This window comes from Protopterus annectens, chromosome 8.part0, assembly GCF_019279795.1.
Source record: "Protopterus annectens isolate FY-2018-M chromosome 8.part0, PAN1.0, whole genome shotgun sequence".
NCBI classification, from domain to species: domain Eukaryota; kingdom Metazoa; phylum Chordata; order Ceratodontiformes; family Protopteridae; genus Protopterus; species Protopterus annectens.
In genome coordinates, this window is record NC_056741.1 from 1,641,716,291 (window position 1) to 1,641,740,046 (window position 23,756).

The 23,756-nt window shown below is 46.6% G+C and overlaps 1 protein-coding gene across 1 annotated transcript in view; it reads right to left on the reverse strand.

Moving 5' to 3' along the window:
* The window catches only part of NCAPD3 (non-SMC condensin II complex subunit D3), a gene marked incomplete in the record, with an annotated part of 2,635,837 nt that overhangs the window by 2,255,964 nt on the left and 356,117 nt on the right, over positions 1–23,756 (reverse strand).

Genomic DNA, 23,756 nt, shown 5'->3' on the forward strand with positions numbered 1-23,756 from the left:
AGGTGGGAGGCAAAAAGATCTATGTCCGGCCTTCCCCATGCTTGAGTTATTTGTAAGAAAATGTCTGGATGCAACATCCATTCGTGTGGATCCATGATGTTTCTGCTTAGGGCTGTCCTCCAGAACATTGTCCTTCACTGGTACAAACTGGGATTGTAGCTCTATTTTCAATTGTAGGGAAATATCCCAGAGATTCATTGCCAGTCTGCAAAGAGGGTAGGAATGGGTACCTCCTTGCTTGTTTATGTACCACATAACTGTGGTATTGTCTGTCTTTATTAGTAGATGGCCCTGATGCATGAACTTTTCGAAGGCCTTGATTGCATGTACCACTGCCAGCATTTCTTTTTGGTTGATGTGCAGGTGCTTTTCTTTTTGTGTCCATTGTCCTTGAATGCATCTGCCCTCCATGTGCGCCCCCCATCCATGGTCTGAGGCGTCTGTTATGGTTTGACTTGTGTGAGGCTTGCTGAAAGGCAGACCTTTGTTTATCTGGCTTGCTTGAGCCCACCACAGAAATTCCATTTGAAGGCATGGAATGAGTGGGATCAATGCTTCCAGGCTGTGGCTGTGTTGAGACCATAGACTTTTTAGATACCATTGTAGTTTCCTCATATGCAGCCTTGCATGTGGAATCAGAAGAATGTAAGATGCCATGAAACCCAGGGCCTGCAGGATTTTCCTTGCAGTCATCTGGGTGTGTGTTGCTAATTTTCTGAAGTATTCTGGCAATTGCTTTTGTTTTTCTTTTGTCAGAAACGCCATCTGGGTGTTTGTGTCCAGTGTGGCACCCAGGAAAGGTATTTGTTGGGATGGTACGAGACTTGATTTCTGAATATTGACTGTGTATCACAAGGCCTGCAGTATAGGAATGACATAGTCCAAGTTTTTTAACAAGGCTTGTTGGCTGTCCGCTTGTATAAGGCAGTCGTCCAGATAAGGGTATATTTGTATCCCCTGAAGTCTGCAATGTGCAATTACTGATGCCGGGCATTTCGTGAACACTCTGGGCGCAGTAGATAAGCCAAAGGGCAATGCTGAGAATTGATAATGCTCTGAGCCTGCAAGAAATCTGAGGTATCTTCTGCAACTTTGTCTGATTGGGACATGCAGGTATGCCTCCTTGAGGTCCAGAGTTACCAGCCAAGACCCCTTGCCCAGCATGGGAAGGAGTTGCTGTAAAGTCAGCATTTTGAATTTTGGCACAATAAGGCAAGTATTCAGTGCGGACAAGTCCAGAATGGGTCTCCATTGGTTTTCTTTTCTTGGAACAAGGAACAGTCTTGAATAAAATCCTTGGCCTTGTTCAGCAGAAGGAACCTTCTCTATTGCTCTTATTTGAAGTAGGTTTGTTATTTGTTCGAGTGCCTCTGCCCTTTGATTTGGTGGCAGGTTTGGCCTGCTATGTCTTGTTGGCAGTGTATGAAAATGGAATCTGTATCCTTTGTCTATTATGTCCAGTATCCATTTGTCCTTTGTAATATTGTGCCAATTTTGTGAGAATAAAGATAATTTTCTGCCCAAAGGTGCTTCTAATTGAGCCCTGGATGGCGGAGTCAAAGTCAAGTCATTGAGATTGTCCCTGGGGAGCAGTGGAAGGTCCTGCCCCACCTCTCTGGTTCAGAGGCTGCCATTGACGTCCTCTGTAGGAGCCTCGAGTTTGCCCTCTACCTCTGCCACGTTTGTTTTTGCCTCTTTGAAATTTGTCTGTGTCTGTAAAGGACCAATGCTTAGAAGGCCAATTCCTGCTGAATCTTGGAGGCTGTATCTGGAGGAAATCTTTGACTGTTTGCACTGATTTTGCCTTTTCCTCTATTTTCTTTAAAACCTCTTGTGCAGTAGCACCAAATAGCTTATGTTTCTCTAGTGGTGCGTCCAAAAGCTTAATTTTCACATGGTCTGGCAATGTTTGTTCCTTTAACCAAGCATGTCTGCGTATGACCGCACCTGTCATTGCTGCTCTACATGAAGCTTCCAATGCATCATATCCACACTGAAGGAAATGGTTGCTAACCTGCTGAGTATTATGAACCAATTCCTGTAACCCCTTTCTGTCTAATGGTTCAGGGGAAGCCAATTTCTTTTGCAAGTCATCTAACATGTATTCCTGATACTGAATCATATGAAATTGACAATTTAATGCTCGCATAGAAAGGGTGGAAGATGTATATACTTTCTTGCCCCACCTTTCTAAAGCCCTAGAATCTCTTTCCGAAGGAAGTGGATTCTTAGCAGTAGTGGAGGAAACCCCTTTAGGCCCCTGAGAAATAGTTTCAGGGTCAGCAGTATGGCCCTTGTACAGAAATTGATGTGCGTCTGGGACCCTGTAGTACCTGTCTGGCTTGACAGGAGCAGGGGGGAGGGAGTCAGGGGAAACACTAGATTCTAAATAGACATCATCTAAAACATTTAAGACTGGAGGAATAGCTAAGGGTCTATGCTGAGGTAGCTTTAAAAATTCCCTTAACCTTTTCCTAGAATCTGAGTATTCTTGGCCTTGCCATTTGAAGTGTTCCCTCATGGAATGAAGCGTTTCCCCAAAGGAAAACTCCTCAGGAGGAGAAGCAGAGGGAATGGATTCCTCCGCATCAGAATCCTCGTAGGCCGGGAAGGCCTCCTCCTGGTAGTCTGAATGTGCAGAATCACTTGAGGCCTCATCAGAGGACTGGGGATCTACCTGCTCAACCCTAGGCCTCTTGACAGAAGGCGGCTGAGAGCCTCTATCTGGATGTGGCGGAGAACCCCTAATTAAAGAAATAAGGTCCTCAGCTAAACTTAAAATTTGAGAACCAGAAGTGGATCCCAGAGAAACGGATCTTGGAGGGAGAGACTTAGCCTGTTTGGCAGCCTTAGCACGTGTGTAGGCCTTAATGGACATAGACACTGGAGGCCTGGCAGCCCCACGTGCTGGGGTAGTCTTATCCACTGAAATGGTGTCAGAAATATCCTGGGCTACGGTCTCAGAGGGGAGAACAGAAACCGGCACAGAGCTGGCCTCCGGTACCGAAGTAACCGGTGGGGCGGTGTTGTCGGTCTGTAGTGGTTGTGAAACCAGCTCAGAAGAGACAGAGACACTCGCGGTAGGCCTAAGCGTGGTGTCGGCTGAGACCGCGGGTGTCGGTCCTTATCCTTCCATTTTTTAGGTAAATGTGCTGTCAGAAGCTCCGACGGCATGATACAACAGAAATCTTCCCCAAAATAATCCTGTGCAAATTCTGACCGACGCCTAAGAGTGCGTTTATTGAAAGAAGCACAAGCTGTACAGGCCGAGATGTGTTCTGGGCCTAGGCAGGGTAAGGAGTAAGAGTGGAAATCCTTATGAGGTATTTGTTTCCCACAAGTTAAACAATTAACTTTTACAGTTTTATCTGACATCGGCTGAGGCAAGAAAAGGTCCCCAACTGGGTACTTAGCTTTTTTGAAGACATCAGTAGCTGAAAACACAGGAGCTGGCCGACTGGCACTTGCGAACTGCTTCTGCTTCAGGCGCCACGCGGCAAGAAAGACTGAAGAAGATGGCGACGGCTGACGCTTTTATACCCCAGGTGCTCTGACGTCGGGGAAAGGGCGACATCAGCCGACGCCGGACCCAGACTTTGGAATCTGGCCGACCGAGGGGCTGCCTGAGGCAGGACAACCCATATGTCAGGACTGCAGTTGCATCCTTGAAGGACATCACACGGTCTGCCCTGGAGTATCAGAGGGGAGACCATCCACCAAGCTAGGTGGTCTTTGCATGACTGAGTGATTATTATCTTGTGAGGCAATGGAAGCTGTTGAAAGGACCATTGAGTAAAAAGCATCCACTGAAGCCGCATGTGAAAGCGAGCCAGGGGAACTAGTATGATTGCTGCTGCCATGAGGCCCAAGGTCTTTAGTACAACTCTAGCTTGAATCCTGTTGCACTGTAGTAAGACTTGCACATGGCGGATTTCTGAAACTCTGTCGAGAGGAAGCCTTGCAGACAGATCTTTTGAATTTAAGATTGTGACTATAAAGATAGACTGAGAAGGCGACAATGCAGACTTTTCAAAATTTATTGATATACCTAGCTCGGTGCAAGTTTGGATGGTATAATCCATGGCTCGCAGTAGTTGATGCCTGGTGGGAGCAGTGAGGAGCCAGTCGTCGAGATATGGAAACACCTGGAATCCTCGCAGTCTCAGGTGAGCCGTAACCACTGCCATGCATTTGGTGAACACCCTGGGGGCTGTGGTGAGACCAAAGGGCAGGGCCCTGAATTGATAGTGACTGGCTCCCAGCCGGAAGCGGAGAAACCTACTGGAGCGCCTGTTCTTTTTGATATGGTAGTACACATCCTGAAGATCTATGGAGCACATCCAATTGTCCTGACCCAAAAAAGGTAGAATGGACTAGAGCGTGACCATCCGGAACTTTGTTCTTTGAAGAGACTTGTTTAGCCTGCTGAGATCCAAAATGAGTCTCCAGTCCCCTGTCTTTTTTGGCACCAAAAACCACTTGGAGTAGATTCCTGATCCTTGCTGGTCTGCTGGGACTAGCTGGATGGCCCGTTTGTCTAGCAGTTTTGAAATTTCTAGTACTGCCTGTTCCCTTAGACCAGGTGGAACATCTGGAAAGGACTTGGTTGTTTGTACCGGGGTGTGGACAAAGGGAATTTTGTAACCCTCGGATATGATAGACCGTACCCATTTGTCTTGTGTGAGGAGTTGCCAGGCTTCTGGGTACAGTGACAATCTTCCCCCGACTGCCTCCGAAGGCGGACAGTCGGGCAGCCCCTCAGGGGTGCTGAAAGGGTTTGTCCGAGAACGATTCTCTGCTACCCTGATTCTGCGGGCCCCCTCTGCCCCTCAGGCGGCATCTATTATTGTTCCCTCCCCTGCCCCTGGAGGGAAACTCGCCACGTGTGTCAGGCACGACTCCCTGGGGTTTCCGAAACTACATTTTTTCACTCTTCTGACCCTTGAGGTATGGTCTAGAGGGAGTGGAAAAATGGACTCCCACGGCAGAGAGAGTCTTGCCTTCCTGCTCACACCTGGTAAGGGTATCTTTCACCTGTGGTCCAAACAGAGCCGAACCATCAAAGGGGGTATTGGTGAAGGACACCTTAAAGGGGTCAACAAAGTTGCATAACCACATCCAGGCATGTCTTCTCAAAGTCACACGCCTGCACCTGCGGCCCTACTCGCCCCATCGGTTGCATAAGAAATGAGCCGCATGGAGGAGTTGACTAGAGAATTAAGGGTCGCCAGCTGGGAGATCATCTTGTCTTAAGCCCCCGCAGCTGATGGATCCTGAAGGGTATCACCCAGTTCCTTAAGAAGATCCCTTTGGAGACGGGTGAAATGGCACAGATAATTCATCGACCGCATAGAGAAGGTCGCTGAGGAAAACACCCGCTTCCCGTACCTGTCCAATGTCCTAGATTCTTTATTAGGTGGATGGTCTGGCACCGAAGGGTCAGCCAACTCCTTCTTTGTGGCTGTTGCAACCACCATGGCATCAACAGGGACATCTTTTGTCAAAAATTGGTTGTTGGGCGGGGCTGTAATAAATTTAGTGGGCCTACAGGGAGTTGGTTCCACTGTGTCCGGGGCTGACCACGCCCTTCGAGCCACCACTTCCATTAGTGGGTCGAAAGGCGGAGACACCCAGGAGGTGGGAGGGCGAGAACCAAACTCGTCCAGGTAGACCGACTCGTCCTCCGAAGGGTTAAGGGCAGTCCAGTTCCCCCTCTGCTTAAGGATTTCTAGGATGTCTGAAAAGGAGACATCCTCAGAGGGGGATCTTGGGGACCCTTCCGAATCCTCCAAGTCGGTATCAGACGTGACTGACTCGGGGGAGTCTACATGTTTCCTCTTACATTTTCTCTTCCGGGGGGCTCCTCCGAAGGATCGGGGGAGGCCTCGGAAGAGGAAGGCACGCCCAATGGGGCGACCTGGAGCATTTTCTCTCCATGCTTGGGGTCAGGAGGGTGGACAGAGACAGATGCAGGCACCATGGGGGGAGGAGCCAAAGGGGCTGATCGAGGGGCAGACTCAGAAGTCAGCACACTCCTCATGACCTCGAAGGCGCCCCTGTCATGCAGAGCAGAAGGTCCCCGCTCCGAGGAGACGAGAACCCCTGTCAGCACCGACAGGGACAGCTCCGAGGCCGCTGGGGCCGAGCTCACCTGCGCCGATGCTCCGAGAGGGAGAACGGGGTCGGACAAGGGTCCGATGCCACTCGCCCCCTCGGAGCAGACGAGGGAGTCTCGGCGCCCAGATCTCTCCAAGGACGGAACCAAGGAAGAGATCGGAGCCGATGAAGGAGCCGAAAGGTGTGGTATCGGTTCTGACGTCACCAAGATTCGACCCCAACTGGCTCCGGCTCCGAACACAAGGAGGGAGTCGGAGGAGGAACTGCTGTAGATACCGGGACAGCCACAGTCTGTTGAGATGGGCTGGTTAAAATTTTGGCCAGGGCCTGCGACTTAAGGAGTCTGCTGACCACCCTCTCTAGGTCATGATCAGATAGCCTGGAAGACCGAGATGAGTGGGACCTATGGCTTTTCTCAGATTGGAGTAATGGTGACCTCGGAGCAGAGCGAACAGATTCTAGGGAAGGGGACCTAGAACGTTTTCGGCTCGAAGACAGTTCCGACAGTAAAATCGGAGCCGACTGAGGTCTAGAGGTATCGGAGGTGCTCCACCAGGCGACTGCTCCGAACTGGGAGCCAACGGTTTGGCGGGCTTAGAGGATTTACCCGACAAAGGCTTGGTCGGGGATCCTTCTGGCTTAAGTAAGTCTCTCATGATGGACTTGTTCCTAAGCTCCTGCAGGACTCTCGGGCAGAAGGCATGACAGACCAAGCAGGAGTCCTGCAGGTGTAGGGGGCCCAAGCAATAAACGCAAGAAGTGTGACCGTCTGTCAGAGACTTTTTCTGACAGCACGAGTCACACTTCTTAAAACCTGAGACTTTGGTATCCTTAGACATGATGGATACCAAAGAAAAAAGTCACTAGTGCTTAAACACACACAACAACACACACACACGCACTAGTTAAGCTAACAAAATTAAACAATTACACAGTTAACTATATATATATATATATATATATATATATATATATATATATATATATATATATATATATATATATATATACACACACACACACACACACACACACACAAGTCTACAACTGTAATAAAGTAAAAGAGCTAACACTACCCTATAACACAAGGAAAGGGAGGGGAGATTAGCCACTGAGAAAAAAGGGGGGGGGGGGGGACTCTAACTAAAAAGTACAGTTTTGTACCTACCATAAATGTAGATGTCCGATAGATATGCAACTGCAGTCATAACATATGGGTTTGTCCTGCCTCAGGCAGCCCTCGGTCGGCCGGATTCCAAAGTCTGGGTCCGACGTCGGCTGATGTCGCATTTCTCTCCGACGTCAGAGCGGCTGGAGTACATAAGCATCAGCCAACGCCATTTTCTTCAGTGTTTCTTGCCCCAGATGCCAGGTGCCCTCCAAGGAAGGCTGTAATCAAATTGGAAGACAAAAACAGGATCCCAGACAAATAAATGAGCAATAAACAGATACACCATAACAGATATCCCCAGCTAAGAGAAACAGGGATAGGAGTGGACCCAAGGCATAGAGGGGTATGGAGGGAGGGAAAATCCGACTGCAGTTGCATATCTATCGGACATCTATATTTATGGTAGGTACAAAACTGTACTATGTCCTTCAAGAAAGCACCTGCAGTCATAACATATGGGTAGAATACCATAGCTTAGCTGGGGAGGAGGAATGCTCTAGGAAAAAGATGGTGTGGTAATCAAACCCTGCAGGACTGCCAAAGCAAAGCCTGCTCTGGATCTGGAGTATAGAGGGAGATTGTAGTGTTTGGAGAATGTATGCACGGAGCTCCATGTAGCAGCTTCTAGAATGTCCTTAGTAGGCACCCCTCTTAAGAATGCTGTAGAGGTGGCTGTAGCTCTGGTGGAATGTGGTCTGACATTGGCTGGAACAGTCTTTCCATGAAAGGAATAACAGAATCTGATGCAATGTCCAATCCATTTTGAAATAGTCTGTTTTGAAATTGCTTTTCCTTGGACTGCAGGGGCGTAAGCTACAAAAAGTTGTTCAGACTTCCTAATGGTCTTGGTTCTGTCCCGGTAGTATCGAAGTTGTCTGTGAATGCCCAAGGTATGTAACAGTCTTTCCCCTTATTCTCAGGATTGGGGAAGAAAGCAGGCAGATGAATAGCTTGATTTAAAGAAACCCTAGATACCACCTTTGGCATAAAAGTAGGGTTGGTCCTTAATGAAAACCTGTCTCTGTGGAAAATTATGAACGGTGGTATTGCCATTGGGGCCTGTAGTTCCGAAACCCTTCTTGCTGAGGTAATTGCCAACAGGAAAGCTGTCTTCCATGAGAGAAATTGCAAGTCAACTGAAGCTGCTGGCTCAAATGGAGGTAGAGTCAGTTTTTCTAGGACAAAATTGAGGTCCCAGGCTGGCCCTGGAGCCTTTCTTGGTGGCTTAATGTTCTTGATTCCCCTGAGGAATTGCCTTAGCAAAGGATGTGAAAAGACAGGCGGATCAGTGTTATATCTAGCTGAAATAGCTGATGCATGCATCTTTATGGAAGAATATGAGAGTCCATTCTTTAGCATATCTGCCAAGTATTCCAGGATGAGTGGGATATTCAATAATGATGCATCATGTCCCTTGCTGGTATTCCAAATGCTGAATCTCTTCCATTTTGCTAAGTAAACCTTTCTGGTGGATGGTCTTCGAGCCTCTGTTAGTATCCGCTGAACTTCCTTGGAGAGAGATAGGTTGAGGTTATTCATGGGATCTCCCAGGCTGTTAGCTGCAGTGTCTGAAGGTTTGGATGCACTGTTTTGAAGTTGTGTTGAGTCAAAAGTAGAGGCCATTGGGGAAGGGCCCACTTCTTGGTGTGACATATGCTCCGTAGTAGTGGATACCAGTGTTGTCTTGGCCAGTCCGGAGCTATTAGGATCCCCTTGGGTCTCTCTGCTTTGATCTTTAGTAATACTGAGGTCATCGGTGGCAGAGGTGGGAATGCATAGATTTTTAGGAAGTTCCAGTTGAATGAGAGAGCATCTATTTTCCAAGCTTGTGGATGGTATGTCCTTGAGCAGAATTTTTGTAGATGATGGTTGAGGTGAGAGGCAAATAGGTCTACTTCTGGCCTGCCCCATGTCGAAGTGAGCTGTGTGAAAATCTTCGGATGTAACCTCCACTCGTGTGGATCTGTGAAATTCCTGCTTAGGCTGTCCACCAGCACATTGTCTTTGCCTGGAACAAACTGGGATTGTAACTGAATGTTTAGGCTCAGTGATTTTTCCCAAAGATGCATTGTCAGTCTGCAAAGGGGGTAAGAATGGGTGCCCCTTGCTTGTTTATATACCACATCACAGTGGTGTTGTCTGTCCGTATCAGTAAATGGCCTTGCTGAAGTTGGTGTTGAAAGGCCTCGATGGCATGCATTACTGCCAGCATTTCCTTTTGGTTTATATGCAGATGTGTTTCCTTTGGAGACCATTGTCCTTGTATACACCTGCCTTCCATGTGCGCCCCCCATCCAAGGTCTGAGGCGTCTGTGGTCATGGTCTGTGTTATCTGTGGTTTTTTGAATGACATACCTGTGTTTGCCTGGCTTACCGAGGCCCACCATAGGAATTCCTTTTGTAGGCATGGAATGAGCGGTATGGTTGTCTCTAAGTTGTTGCTGTGCTGAGACCATAGGCTTTTTAGGTACCATTGAAGCTTTCTCATGTGAAGTCTTGCTGATGGAACCAGGAGAATGCAGGATGCCATGTAACCCAGGGCCTGTAGGAATCTCCTTGCAGTCATCTGGGTAAGTTTTGCCAAACCTTTGAAATAATGAGTTAGCTTCTCTTGCTTGTCTTCTGTTAGGTAAGCCATTTGAGAGGCTGTGTCCAATTTGGCTCCTAAAAAGATTATTTGCTGGGATGGCTGAAGTCTTGACTTTTGGAAGTTGACTGTGTATCCCAGAGCTTGAAGTAATCGTATGACATAGTCCAAGTTTTTTGTCAACATCAATTTGTCGTCCGCTTGTATGAGGCAGTCGTCCAGGTACGGGTAAATTTGGATCCCCTGGAGCCTGCAATGAGTAATTACTGAAGCCAGGCATTTTGTGAATACTCTGGGTGCAGTAGATAAGCCAAATGGCAATGCTGAGAATTGATAATGCTCTGGCCCTGCAAGAAATCTGAGGTATCTTCTGCAGCTGTGTCTGATAGGGACATGCAGGTATGCCTCCTTGAGGTCCAGAGTAATCAGCCAAGACCCCTTGCCCAGCATGGGAAGGAGTTGCTGTAGAGTCAGCATTTTGAACTTTGGTACTATGAGAAAGGTGTTTAATGCGGACAAATCCAGTATTGGTCTCCATTGAGATTCTTTTCTTGGAACACGGAACAGTCTTGAGTAAAACCCCTGGCCTTGTTCTTATTGTGGAACTCTTTCTATTGCTTTCATCCGAGTCAGCAGAGAAATTTGCTTGATAGCCTCTGCCCTCTGGTTTTGTGGTAGGTTTGGCATGCCTTGTTTTCTTGGTAAGGTATGAAAATGGAACCTGTAACCTCGGTCTATAATGTCCAAAATCCATTTGTCCTTTGTCAGTCTGTGCCAATTGTCTGTAAACAGAGATAATTTCCCGCCCAAGGGAGCTTCTATTTGTTCCCTGGTAGGCGGAAGTAGAGGAAAGTCATTGAGATTGTGGATGTGGGGCAGGTGACACCCCTGTGTCACTTCTTTGGTTTGCTGGCTGCCATTGTCGTCCCCTGTAAGGACCTCTGTATTGTCCTCTTCCTCGGCCACGTCTGTTTTTACCCCTTTGAAATTTTTCAGGATTAGGAAAGGACCAGTTTTTTGAAGGCCAATTCCTACTGAATCTGGGGGGTTGAACCTGGAGGAAATCTTTCACCGTCTGAACTGAACTGATTTTGCTTTTTCCTCGATGGACTTTAACACATCCTTAGCATTAGCACCAAAAAGCTTGTTCTTTTCCAAAGGTGCATCCAGAAGTTTTGCCTTTACATGATCTGGTAGAGGTTGATCTTTTAACCATGCATGCCTACGAATGACTGCCACTGTCATAGCTGCCCTACATGAAGCTTCCAGTGCATCATATCCACACTGCAGGAAGTGATTGCTTACTTGCTGAGAGTTACGTACAGCTTCCTGCAAAGACTTCCTATCTAAAGGATCAGGAGAGGCCAATGTTTTCTGTAAATCTTCTAACAGGAAATCCTGATATTGTAACATGTGAAAAAGGCAATTCAAAGCTCTCATAGATAAAGTAGTGGAGGTGTAAACCTTTTTACCCCATCTCTAATGACCTAGCTTCCCTGTTGGAGGGCAAAGGATTTTTAGAGGTGGAAGCTGAAACACCTTTAGGTCCCTGAGAAATAGTTTCCAAATCAGCAGTATGGGCCCTGAATAAATGGGAATGTGTTTCTGGGACCCTGTAATACCTGTCTGGCTTGGCTGGAGCAGGAGGAAGAGAGTCAGGGGTAACACTAGAGTCAGAATATAAATCATCCAAAACATCAAGCACAGGAGGAATAGCTAAGGGCCTGTGCTGGGGCTTTTTAAGGAAAGTTCGAAGGCGCTTTCTGGAATCAGAATATTCCTGGCCTTGCCACTTGAAATGTTCCCTCATGGTATGCAGAACTTCACCAAATGAAATATCCTCAGGAGGGGAGGCCGAGGGGATGGAATCCTCTGCATCCGAGTCCTCATAGGTCTGGAAGAGCTCTTCCTGGCCATCAGAGTGGACAGCGTCCTCAAAATCTTCATCTGAAGGGATAGGGTCAGAGGGTTCAACCCGGGGCCTTTTATCAGAAGGAGGCTGGGATCCTCTCTCAGGATGGGCCTGTGAACCTCTAATCATAGAAATTAAGTCAGCAGCCATAGTCATAATTTGTGTCTCTGGAGTAGGCTGAGGTAAGGCTTTAGCAGTAAGATGCTTGGTCTTGCTGGCTGCCTTAGCCCTAGTGTAGGCCTTAATAGACATGGCCATAGGAGGCCTGGCAGCTCCACGTGTAGGAGTGACCTTATCTACAGCAATGGTCTCGGGCATTTCCTCGGTCTCGGTATCCGGAGGAAAATCAATAACTGGCGTCGGAGTGATATCCGGAATCGGAGTCGTCGGTAATGCGGTGTCTTCGGTTCGGAGCAGTGGAATAACCGTCTCAGGGGGAACCGGAGCACTCGCGGTAGGTTTTGGAGTGGAGTCGGTGGTAGACGCGGGCCGAGGATGTCGGTCCCGGTCTTTTCGTTTCTTGGGAGTTTGCGATGTCGGAAGTTCCGACGGCATTGTATAAGCAAATTTTTCGCCAAAAAAATCTTCAGCGAACTCCGCCCAGCGCCTGAGAGTGCGCTTGTTGAAGCGAGCACAGGCTACACAGGCCGAGACGTCGTGGTCTGGGCCAAGGCAAGGAAGACAGTAAGAGTGGAAATCCTTATGAGGTATTTGTTTACCACAAGAAAGACAATTGTTAACTTTTTCAGTAATTTCTGACATCAGCTGAGGCAAGAAAAGGTCCCCAACGGGGTACTTAGCTTTTTTGATGACTTCGGAATCGAAGAATACAGGAGCTAACCGACCGGCACTTGCGAACTGCTTCTGCTTCGGGCACCGTGCGGCAAGAAAGACTGAAGAAAATGGCGTCGGCTGATGCTTATGTACTCCAGCCGCTCTGACGTCGGAGAGAAATGCGACATCAGCCGACGTCGGACCCAGACTTTGGAATCCGGCCGATCGAGGGCTGCCTGAGGCAGGACAACCCATATGGTATGACTGCAGTTGCATTCTTGAAGGACATCGAGTTTCTAAGAGGGAATATTAGGGAGTAAACTAACCAGGAATTTATAAATATAAGAAAAGGTTATCGACAAAAAACTAAAGTTAACTTATACTATATATACACATATATTTTATATATATATACACATATATATATATATATATATATATATATATATATATATATACACACACACACACACACACACACATTACATACACATACATGTGCGCGTGTGTGTATATATACATACACATACATACATGTGTGTGCATATATGTATGTTTATACAGATATATTAATACATATCTATATCGACATACAGATGCATCAAAGTCAAAGAAAACTTTTCATTTAGAACTACATACGTATGACCTAAACTAAATTTCGTGCATCAGCTCAATTCTTGAGATTACAAAAGAAAGTGAAAAGTACAGTTGTGTACACTTATCATAAATGTAGATGTTCGAGTGTATTCAATGTTACAGTCATTACATTTGGGTTATCTGCTTGCAGGTAAGCCCTCAGTCGGCCTGATTAACAAAGTCTTGGGTCCTGCGTCGGTTGCGGTCCCTTCTTCCATTACGTCAGGTCTTCAGGCGTATAAAAACATGCAGCCGACGCCATTACTTCAGTTTTTCTTGCCCGAGGTCAGGTGCCCCCCTAATCAGAAGCAATTAAACAAAAACACAAAGGTACACCTCCAACAAAAAAGCAAATACACCAAAAAGGTTTTTAAGCATAGTAAAGGAAAGTAGAGATATAACCAAAGGAAGTTAAGAGGCAGGAGGGAGGGTAGCCAAGACTGCAACAGTGAATACTCTCGAGCATCTACATTTATGGTAAGTGTACACAACTGTACTATGTTCTGCGTGTTTCACTGTTGCAGTCATTACATTTGGGTAGATTCCCAAAGCTATGATTGGGAGGAGGAGTTTAAATAGCATTAGGGCCAGCTATAAGGCCCTGCAAGACTGCAGTGGCAAAGCCAGCTCTGGATTTAGAGAATATTGGCAAATGGTAATGCTTGGTGAAAGTATGTACAAAACTCCAGGTAGCAGCTTCTAGGATGTCACTGGTAAGAACACCTCTGAGAAAGGCTGTGGAAGTAGATGCAGCCCTGGTGGAGTGAGGTCCGATCCCCTGGGGGATAGGTTTTCCATGGTGCTTATAGCAGAAATGAATGCAACAGCTTATCCATTTAGAAATGGTTTGTTTTGAAATAGCCTTCCCCTCTGTCCCTGCAGCAAATGCTATCAGCAGTTGTTCAGATTTCCTTTGAGGTTTAGTCCTGTCCGTAGAATCTAAGTTGTCTGTGCACATTTTGTTCTGTGGATTAGGAAAGAAGGTTGGCAAATGAATGGACTGATTAAGAGCCGCACTGGATACCACCCTTGGGCATGAAAGATGGATTGGTTCTGAGTGACACCCTGTCCACATGAAAGATGATGAAAGGCTCCACTGCCATAATGGCCTGCAATTCAGATACCCTTCCAGATGAAGTGATTGCTGAAAGGAAAGCTGTTTTCCAAGAAAGAAATTTTAAGTTCGCAGTCGCAGCTGGCTCGAAAGAAGGTAGTGAGTTTCTACAAGACAAAGTTAAGGTTCCACACTGGGGTTGGAGCTCTCCTGGGTGGTCTCAAATTTTTGGCCCCTCTGAGGAACTGCTTGAGCAGTGGATGACAGAAGAGGGGTGGTTCTGTGTTATAATGAGCTGAAATGGCTGAGGCATGGATTTTAATGGAGGAAAAAGACAGGCCCTTGTGAAGCATCTCAGTTAAGTACTGAAAATCTGAGGTAAACTGGACGCTGCTGTGTTCCTCCCTTGAGATTGGTTTCAGGCACAGAATCTTTTCCATTTTTCTGCTTAATATTGTATTGTACTAGGCCTCCTTGCCTCTAAAATGATATCCATCACAGGTTTGCTAAAGGATGGTAAGGGACAGTTTAAGTAAATTAGCCAGGCTGCAAGGTTCAGTGTTGGAAGCTGAGGGTGCAAAATCTGTGTCTCCTGCTGGGACAACAGGGAAGTTTGTCTGAGGCAGATGCCATAGGGAAAACCGTGACACACTGCGCAGGAGGGGGGGGGGGCATAGACGGATAGATTTTTCCAGCTGAAGGACAGAGCATCCACTTTCCAGGCTTTGTGTGTGAAGTCCTTGTGCAAATTTTGTCCAATTGGTAGTTCCAGGGAGAGGCAAACAGGTCTATATCTGGGCTCCCCCATTTGCTCGTCAACATGTTGAAAATCCTTGGCTCCAGTTTCCACTTGTGTGAGTCCATGAGATTTCTGCTTAGTCCGTCTGCCAGTGTATTTAATTTTCCTGGCAAGAATTGAGCTTGTAGGTGCACTTGGTAGCTCAAGGCTGTGTTCCACAATGCCATGGCTAGTCTGCAGAAGCAGTAAGAATGGGTTTCACCCCTGCTTGCTTATCTACCACATAACAGTGGAGTTTGTCAGTCTTCACCATTTAGCTGTCCTGGAAGAATGTGGTCCTTGAAGGCTGTCAGAGCATTCTGTACAGCTAACATTTCTTTTTGACTGATATGCAGGTGCATTTGACTCGGGTTCCATTTGCTCTGAATGCACTTCCCTGCCAGGTGAGCCCCCCATGTCTAGTCTGATGCGTCTGTTGTGAGGGTTTGGGCGGCAGGGGGTAGAGTGAAAGGCAGACCCTTGTTTTGGTGGCAGGCCTCTGCCCACCAAAGGAACTCTAGGCGTAGGCAAGGTATGATAGGAATCATTGCTTCTAGATTGTGGGAATGTTGACTCCATAGGCTTTTTAGATACCATTGTAGTTTCCTCATAAGCAGTCTTGCATATGGAATTAGTAGAATGCAAGAGGCCATGAACCCCAGGGCTTGCAGTATTTTCCTTGCAGATAGCTGGGTCTTTGTGGCCAGTAGTTTGAAGTAGGCTGTCAAATGAACTTGTTTCACTGGCGTGAGGTATGCCATCTGGGAAGTTGTATTCAAGCTTGCTCCTAGGAATACAATTTGTTGGCAGGGTACTAGATGTGATTTCTTTTCGTTTATGGTGTAACCCAGAGAAGTTAGTAATTTCTTTACAAATGCCAGATGATTTAATAGTATGTCCTGGCTTTCTGCCTGAATTAGACAATCGTCCAGGTATGGGTATATTTGAATATTTCTTTGCCTGCAAAATACAATTACTAGAGCTAGGCACTTTGTGAATACCCTGGGCGCAGTAGAAAAGCCAAAGGGCAGTGCAGAGAACTGACCGTGCATGTATCATGCTCTGAAGCGTAGGTATCTTCTGCAAGATTCCCTTATTGGGATGTGTAGGTAGGCTTCCTTTAAATCCAGTGTTGCCAACCAGGCATTTTTGCCTAGCATAGGAAGCAGCTGATGAAGAGTTAGCATTTTGAATTTTGGGATTACCAAAAAAGTGTTTAGGATAGACAGGTCCAGGATAGGACGCCAATAATTGTCTTTTCTGGGTACCAGGAAAAGTCTTGAGTAGAAACCTTGTCCCCATTCTTCTTCTGAGACAGGTTGAATAGCCCTAATGCTTAGAAGAGAGAAAGCTTGCTTTTGAGCCTCTGACCACTGATTTGGGGGTAGGTCTGGCCAACCATTTGGGGTTGGTAAGGAGTGAAAGTGGAATCTGAATCCTTGGGAAACTATATTTAAAACCAATTTGTCTAGGATAATGAGTTCCCAGTTTTTTGCATGCAGGGTGATCTTTCCCCCTAAAGGAACAGTCAGTTGGAGCAGGGCTTGGAAGGTTTAAAGTTAAGTCATTGTGACAGTTTACCATAGGAGGGGTGTCTTACTACTTCCAGCTTTGGAAGTGGGAGCCCCCCACTGCTTAGGTCTGTGAGTACCATGGGACTGAAGCCTGGGTGTTCTGCTGGTTCTGGATTTGGACTGAGAAGTCCTGGAAGAGGCAGGAAAGGACCAATTCTTAGTAGGCCAGTGCCTACTAAATCTGGGAGGTTGTACTTGCAGGAAATCTTTAACAGTTTGCATAGATTTAGCTTTTTCCTCCATCTTTTTAAGTACTACTTCTGCTTTGTTGCCAAACGGGCGGTCTTGGTTTAAGGCAGCATCCAGTAATTTAGGTTTAACATGATCTGGCAAAGATTGCTCCTTAAGCCAAGCATGCCTTCTAAGTACAGACCCAGTGTCAGCAGCCCTGCAAGATGCCTCTAATGAATCAAAACCACATTCCAAGTATTTTTTCCAACTTGTTCAGCAGAATGCAGTAAATCCTGTAATTCTTTGTGTTCAGCACAGTCAGAAATCAACATAATTTTCTGTTTAAGCAATCCAGTAATATGCTGCTGATACTTTAACATATGAAACTGGCAGTTTAAGGCCCTAATAGCCAAAGTTGCAGAAGTGTATACCTTCTTACCCCATCTGTCCAGGGCCCTGGAATCTCTATCAGAGGGGGTAGGGTGTTTGGCAGTAGTAGCCTTAATGCCTTTGGGCCCCTGTGAAATGGTCTCAGGATCCGCAGAAGGATTCTTAAAGTGGAACTTGTGAGAGTCGGGAACTCTAATACCAGTCAGGTTTTCTGGGGGCTGGAGGTAAAGTGTCAGGGGCCAGGCTAGGTTCCGAGAAGGCATCATCTACAATGTCCAGTACAGGAGGGATAGCTAAAGGCCTGGTTTGAGGTAGGAGTAAGAATTCCCTAAACCTCTTTTTGGAGTCAGATGAAATGCTTCCTAAGGGTATGCAAAGTTTCACCAAAAGAGAAATCCTCTGGAGGGGAAGCAGAGGGAATGGAGTCCTCTGCATCAGAATCCTCATACTAAAATAAGGGCAACTCCTGGTCATCAGAGAAAAGAGAAATGTCAGAATTCTGATCAGAAGAATCAGAAGGAAAATCAGTTCTAGGTCTCTTAGAGGAAGAAGAATGGCTTCCCCTGATTAGAGTAATAAGGTCTTCAACCATTCTTATTATTTGTTTTTTAGGCATAGGGGCCTGACCATGTGGTCTGGGCATCGGTTTTATAGGCATGGATCGAGTTTTAAGCCTTGAGGAAGAATATGGAGTTGGTTTAATATGCAAGTCAGTAGGCCTGAATACACCCTCAGAAGCCAGTGCCTACACAGCAGCTCCGGACCCATCCAGAATTCTGATCGTTAAGGTGTTTGCCTTGCAAACACAAGGTGCAGGGTTTGAGTCTCACAAGGGATAATTGGCTAGGCTTAAAATGGCTCACAAGGGCAGTTAGCTTAGTACTAATCTATGAATCTATGAATCTATGAATCCAAGGAAGAGACATCCGCAGGTTCCACAGTCGAAGAAGCATCTTGTGGCATACCAGACTCCAAATGGGTCTCAGTAGAGGCCTGCGAATCTGACGTAGCGGGTATCAGGGGCTGCAAATGCGCCTCACTGAGTACCGGCGAATTGGCGACTGGCTTAGGAGAAGTGTTGTCGACAGCTTTAGGCCTATGCGGTCTGTCTTTATCTCTGTGTTTTTTCCGGAATGTCGGTAGTCGGGTGGCTTACCGAAGCCATTTCTGGATAACTGAACAGAGTACCAAAATATTTAGCTGCAAAAATGAACAGACGACGAATAGTTTGAGGTTTGAATAAGGCACAAAACTGACAGCGAGGTACGTTGTGGTCTGGGCCTAAGCAAGGAATGCAATACAAATGAAAATCTTTATGAGGTATTTGCTTTCCACAAGAAATACAGTTGTTAACTTTTACTGACATCGGTTTAGAGCAAGAAAAAGTTTCCTCTACAGGGTGCTTAGGTGAAGACTTCGGATCTGAAACTCGAAAACGAAAATTTCAGGAGTCAGCCAACCAGCACTTGCGAACTGCTTCAGGCACTACACGGCAAGAAAGACTGATGTAATGGCGATGGCTGCATGCTTTATACCCCTGACTACCTGACATCATGGAAGATGAGACAGCAACAGACGCAGGACCCAAGACTTTGATAATCAGGCCGACTGAGGGCTACCTGCAAGCAGATAAGCCAAATGTAATTACTGCAACAGTGAAACACGAAGAACATCTAGGGGGAGATCTGTGATGCATGGATCCCCGCCCTTGTCTAGACACCATTTTGAAAATATTTCCCATTTAGCAAATTATGGTTTTCTTGAAGTAGGTTTCCTGGCCTCCCTCAGGACTGAGAGCATGTCCTCTGAGTAGTGATGCCTGCAGGGAATTAGAAGTTTATCACCCATAGTGTCAGTGACAACGTCTGCAAGTGTGGGTGGATGAGGGTTCCCTTTTGTTGTGTCTGAAGGTCCACCTTGTGGTGTAATTTCTGGAAATTGCCCTTGGCTAGACTGAGAAAAAGGGGGAACCAGTACTGCCTTGGCCAGTAGGGAGTCACCAGCATGATTTTTGGTTCATCTGTCCTGATTTTCAGGATGACTTTCTGAATTAGTGGGAAAGGAAGAAAGTCATATAACCTTCCCTTCAAAGAAATCCTGAAAGCATCTACTCTCCAAGCTGGAGGGGAGTAGGTCTTGGAGCAGGTCTGCAGTTGTCTGTTCTGGGGAGAGGCAAACAAGTCTATTTGAGGTGTGCCCCACATGTGGACAATGTTTAGGAAGATATTCTTGTCTAACATCCATTCGTACTGTGGAGAGGATGTCCTGCTGAAAAGGTCTACTTGTTTGTTGCCCTGCGAGGGGAAGTAGGATGCCTGCAGGGACAAGTTGTGTCAAGAGGCTAGGTCCCATATCAGTAAGGTTAGTCTGCACAGGTGGTACGCTTTTGTTCCACCCAACTTGTTGAGGTATCACATAACTGTGGTGTTGTCTGTTATTATTTGAAGAACACCTGGTAGTTGGAGACAAATCAAGGCTTTCAGTGCCAAGAGGACTGCTGTCATTTCCTTCACGTTGATGTGCTTGTTCCTTAAGGAAGAGTGCCACTTTGTTTAGACCCTGTAGGATGCCATTATGGCTCCCATCCTGAGTCTGTAGCATCTGAATGCATAACCTGGTTTGGGAGGGGAGGCTGCAGTGGAAGACCCGTGTTCAGCTGGACTTGCTGAATCCATAAATTCACTTCTGCCTTTAAGCAGGGCAGGAGAGTGATTTCTTGCTCTAGAGGATGTTGGTACAGAGATCAAACATTTTTAGATACCACTGTAGCTTTTGCATGTGCATTCTGGCTATTGGAAGAATGGGGATGGTGGCTTCCATTAGCACAGGGTCCTTAGGAATTGCCTTGCAGTTATTATTTGGGTCTGTAGCAGGGCTTTGAAATGGGAGGTCAGGGAGCTGACCTTGTCCTGGGGAAGAAAGGCTTTCATTATATCCGTTTTGATCCTGCAACTCAGAAAAATGTTGCCTTCATCTAGTGTCAAGGATGATTTGGGGAGGTTGAGGGTGAAGTCCAGACTTTGTAGTAGGCACATGGTGAACTCTAGACGGATTAACAGGGTTTCTTTACAGTCAGCTAGAATCAGGATGTCGTCTAGGTAGGGATAAATCTGAATCCCCTGTGTTCTGCAATAAGCAATGGCAGGTGCCAGACATTTTGTGAACACTCTGGGGGCAGAGGACAAACCAAAGGGTAAAGCAGTAAATTGGAAATGAGAGGAGGGTCCAGAGAAACGTAAAGAGTTTCTGTGGGAGGGTAGAATGACTATGTGCAAATAGGCTTCTTTCAGGTCGAGTGTGGCCATGAAAGCCTTGGCCAGTATGAGAGGAACTAAATTTGGAAAGGACAACATTCTGAAGGTGGGCACGTTTAAGAAAGAAAGGTCTCCATGGTCCATCTTTTTTTGGGAGCCAGGGAAAGTCTTAAATAAAAGCCCTTTCCTTACTGTCCTGGAGGGGACAGGTTCTACGGTGCCCAAGTACAAACGGTCTGTCAGAACCTATGGGAAGAGGTATCTGATTTTTTTTTTTTTGGGGGGGGGGGCACCCTATAAGGGTGGCCTTTCTTTCCAGGAGAGGAAGTATCCTTTTTGAATAATAGCCAGAACCCATTTGTCTGAGGCAACGGTTTCTCAAAAGGGGAGACAATAGGAGAGGCGGGTGGAAAGAGGAAGGAGGGCAAGGCTGTCACGCATTGTTGGGGCCTTCTCTGTCTTGAAAGGGCCGTCTAGAGGGAGGCTGAGAGACAGCTGGCCTGGTAGGGGGTTGTCTTCTGGTTCCTCTTCTTTGTCTGGAAGGAGGTAGGTCCAGCAGAGGGCAGGTTTCGTCTGACAAATGTGGCCTTGGCAAGGTAATTCTTGTAATATTTGGGAATTGGGGGACACCAAGAGATGCTTGATGCCTTGCAATTCCTTGCTCTTTTCCTGCTGATTTTTAACAGGTCTGCTGATTGTTTGCCAAATAGGAAATTAGGGTCCAGGGGGGCATCTAAGATTTTAAGACTTGTAGTCTTCTGGCAAGTGTTGCAGACGAAGCCAGGAGTATCTCCTGAGAACAGAGGCAGATGATGCAGAGCATGCAGAGGCCTCTGCAGCATCACAACTGCATCTAATTGAGTGTCTTGTTACTTGGACAGCCAGAGATGGTTTGGATAGGTCAGCTTTAGAGGGGCAGTCAGGAGTAGCAGCTAGCAGAGCAGTGGCTTGAGAAACCAGGTCCAAAGCATATCTGATCATATAGGTTAGATAGTTGATGGCTCTAAAGGCCAATATGGAAGAGGTGTAAACCTTCTTTCCAATTCTATCCATTGTTTTGCTGTCTTTGTCCATAGGTAAGAGAGAGGCAGACGGAATGAGTCTGGATTGTTTACCTGGTGAAACGGCAATCACACCAAGATCTGCCAAGGGACACTTTACTAAGAATTATTGGTCATCAGGCATCTTGTAGAAGCGATCAAGCCTCTTAGGGGCAGGTAGCTGAGAATCTGGTGTCTCTGATGCAGCGGCAAAAGCATCTAAAATAGGCATGGATGACAGGTGGAATTGGCAGAAGGGGAGGGAGATTCCACTTGTAAAAGCTCAAAATACAACTTTTGAGTCTCAGACATTTGTGAGGTGCCCCATTTAAAGTATTCTTTCATTTTGGTGATGGTTTCATCAAAGGCAATATCCTCTGGGCGGCGGGAGTCTCTCTCAAAGGATTCATCATCTGGTGAATAATACTCTTGAAAAGAGGCTATTTGGGAAGTGAAAGAAATGGATTCCTCAGAAGAGAAATAATAGGTCTCTTGCTCTTCTTCCCTCTCTTGTGAGGTAAGAAGTGGAAGAGAAGAAGCAGAGGCAGGCCTAGGACTAAGCAGAGGAAGAGTAGCTGGAGAAGAGGCTGAAGGCCTAAGGGACAGAAAGGCCTGCATTAAGGAAGAGGTGAAGGACTGCCAGTCAGGCAGGCCTTCTGCGGGTGTAGCCAGATGTTTTATTTTTTGTTTCTTTTTGACTGGGGTAGACTTAGGAGTAGGCCTGGAGTCAGATGCCTGTCTAAGGGAAGCAGTGTCTGGTGGAGGGATCCCGGCCGGAGGCCCAGCTGTGTCTGGTTCCCCTTTGACCTCGGCGGTAGCCAGTGTCAGAGTTGGCTCCAGGGCCGTGCCGGTCGTCGACTGTGAAGCAGCTTCCTCCAAGGTCACCTTAGAAGTTGACAGGTCCATCGGACCCCCCTCAACTCCTAAAATTGGTAGCTGGCCAGGCATCCAATAGCAGAGCGGCAGAGGAAGAGGACCTAGGAAACATGTCCTTCTATTGCAGAGGTTCAGTCGATGCCTCCGAAGCGGGATCCATCCTACGAGATAATTTTTTTAAGCCGTTGCTTTTCCAGGTAGAGATTTAGTGGGGCCAGATGGCTGTGAAGGGTCTTAGAATGAAAGATTGGCAGATAGAGCAAGCGTTGTGATCGTGCTCCCAGTCAAAGCAAAGAATATAGTGGTCATGCGTGTCTTTATGGGGTATATGGTGCCCACATTGGCATTTGCCATTTTTTGCTGACATCGGCTAAGGACTGCTACAACAAACCAAGATTTAGCTAGAAATTAAAGAAGAAAGCCCCAATGGGTTACTTGGATTTTAGACGACTTGCGGTGAAGGAGCAAGGCACACGATGCCTCACTGGTCATCTGCAGCTGAAAAGTTCTGGGGTCTGTACATGCAGACATCACATTTAAGGTCCCTGGTTTATGGCCCTACACGTGACATCCCACGCAACTACAATATCCAAGCTGAAGCTTTTGTATAGGAGCCGACGTACAGGTCACCTGAGGTGGAAAACCCCACACCAAGATTACTGCAACATACGAATAGGAGGACATCAAGCAATACTAAATTTTAGAAGGACTGAAAAGGTCCCCAACGGGGTACTTATCTGAAAAACGAATCTGATGTCAGCAGTAGCAGAAACACCTGGTGTATGACTCGCGGCTGAAAAGTTCAGAGGGCTGGTGCATGCAGACGTCACCTTTATGGTCCACGAAATCTCGCCTACGTCAGATGTCTCACGCACCAGAGGGACTGAAAGCTTTTGGATACTGGCCGTATGTACCTAAGACCGATGGGTAAACATCATATGCAGAATACTGCAACATGGGAATAGAAGGACATGAAGACATCTGTTTGGGTTTTTTTTTTTTTACACACATTACACTAGTGGGGTAATCCTCGGGAAGGCAGTATCAACAGTGGCAACAGATTCTGCACCATTGACTTCCCATGCAACTAAAGAGTTTGGTTCCCCTGTACCCAAATCAGGCACTGGTACAGCCACAGAGAATATGTCTGACCCTTGTGTCACACACAGTTGTAGTACTACCACCGCAGCAGGGGGCCTGAAGGCAAAATAAGTTTAGTGATACAATAGCCTGCTTAAGGCTAGTGCAAAGTCACAAGACGTAGGTTGCAGCACATTTCTTGACTTATTCATATAGTTTTTAAGGGTCTATATTACCACATCGAAAACCCAAGTCAGCGAACATCTGTTCACCTACCAATAAACAGTGAACTGTCATTTCTGCGAATGGTCACTTCAGCAAATTTTTCCCAGGGAAAAAAAA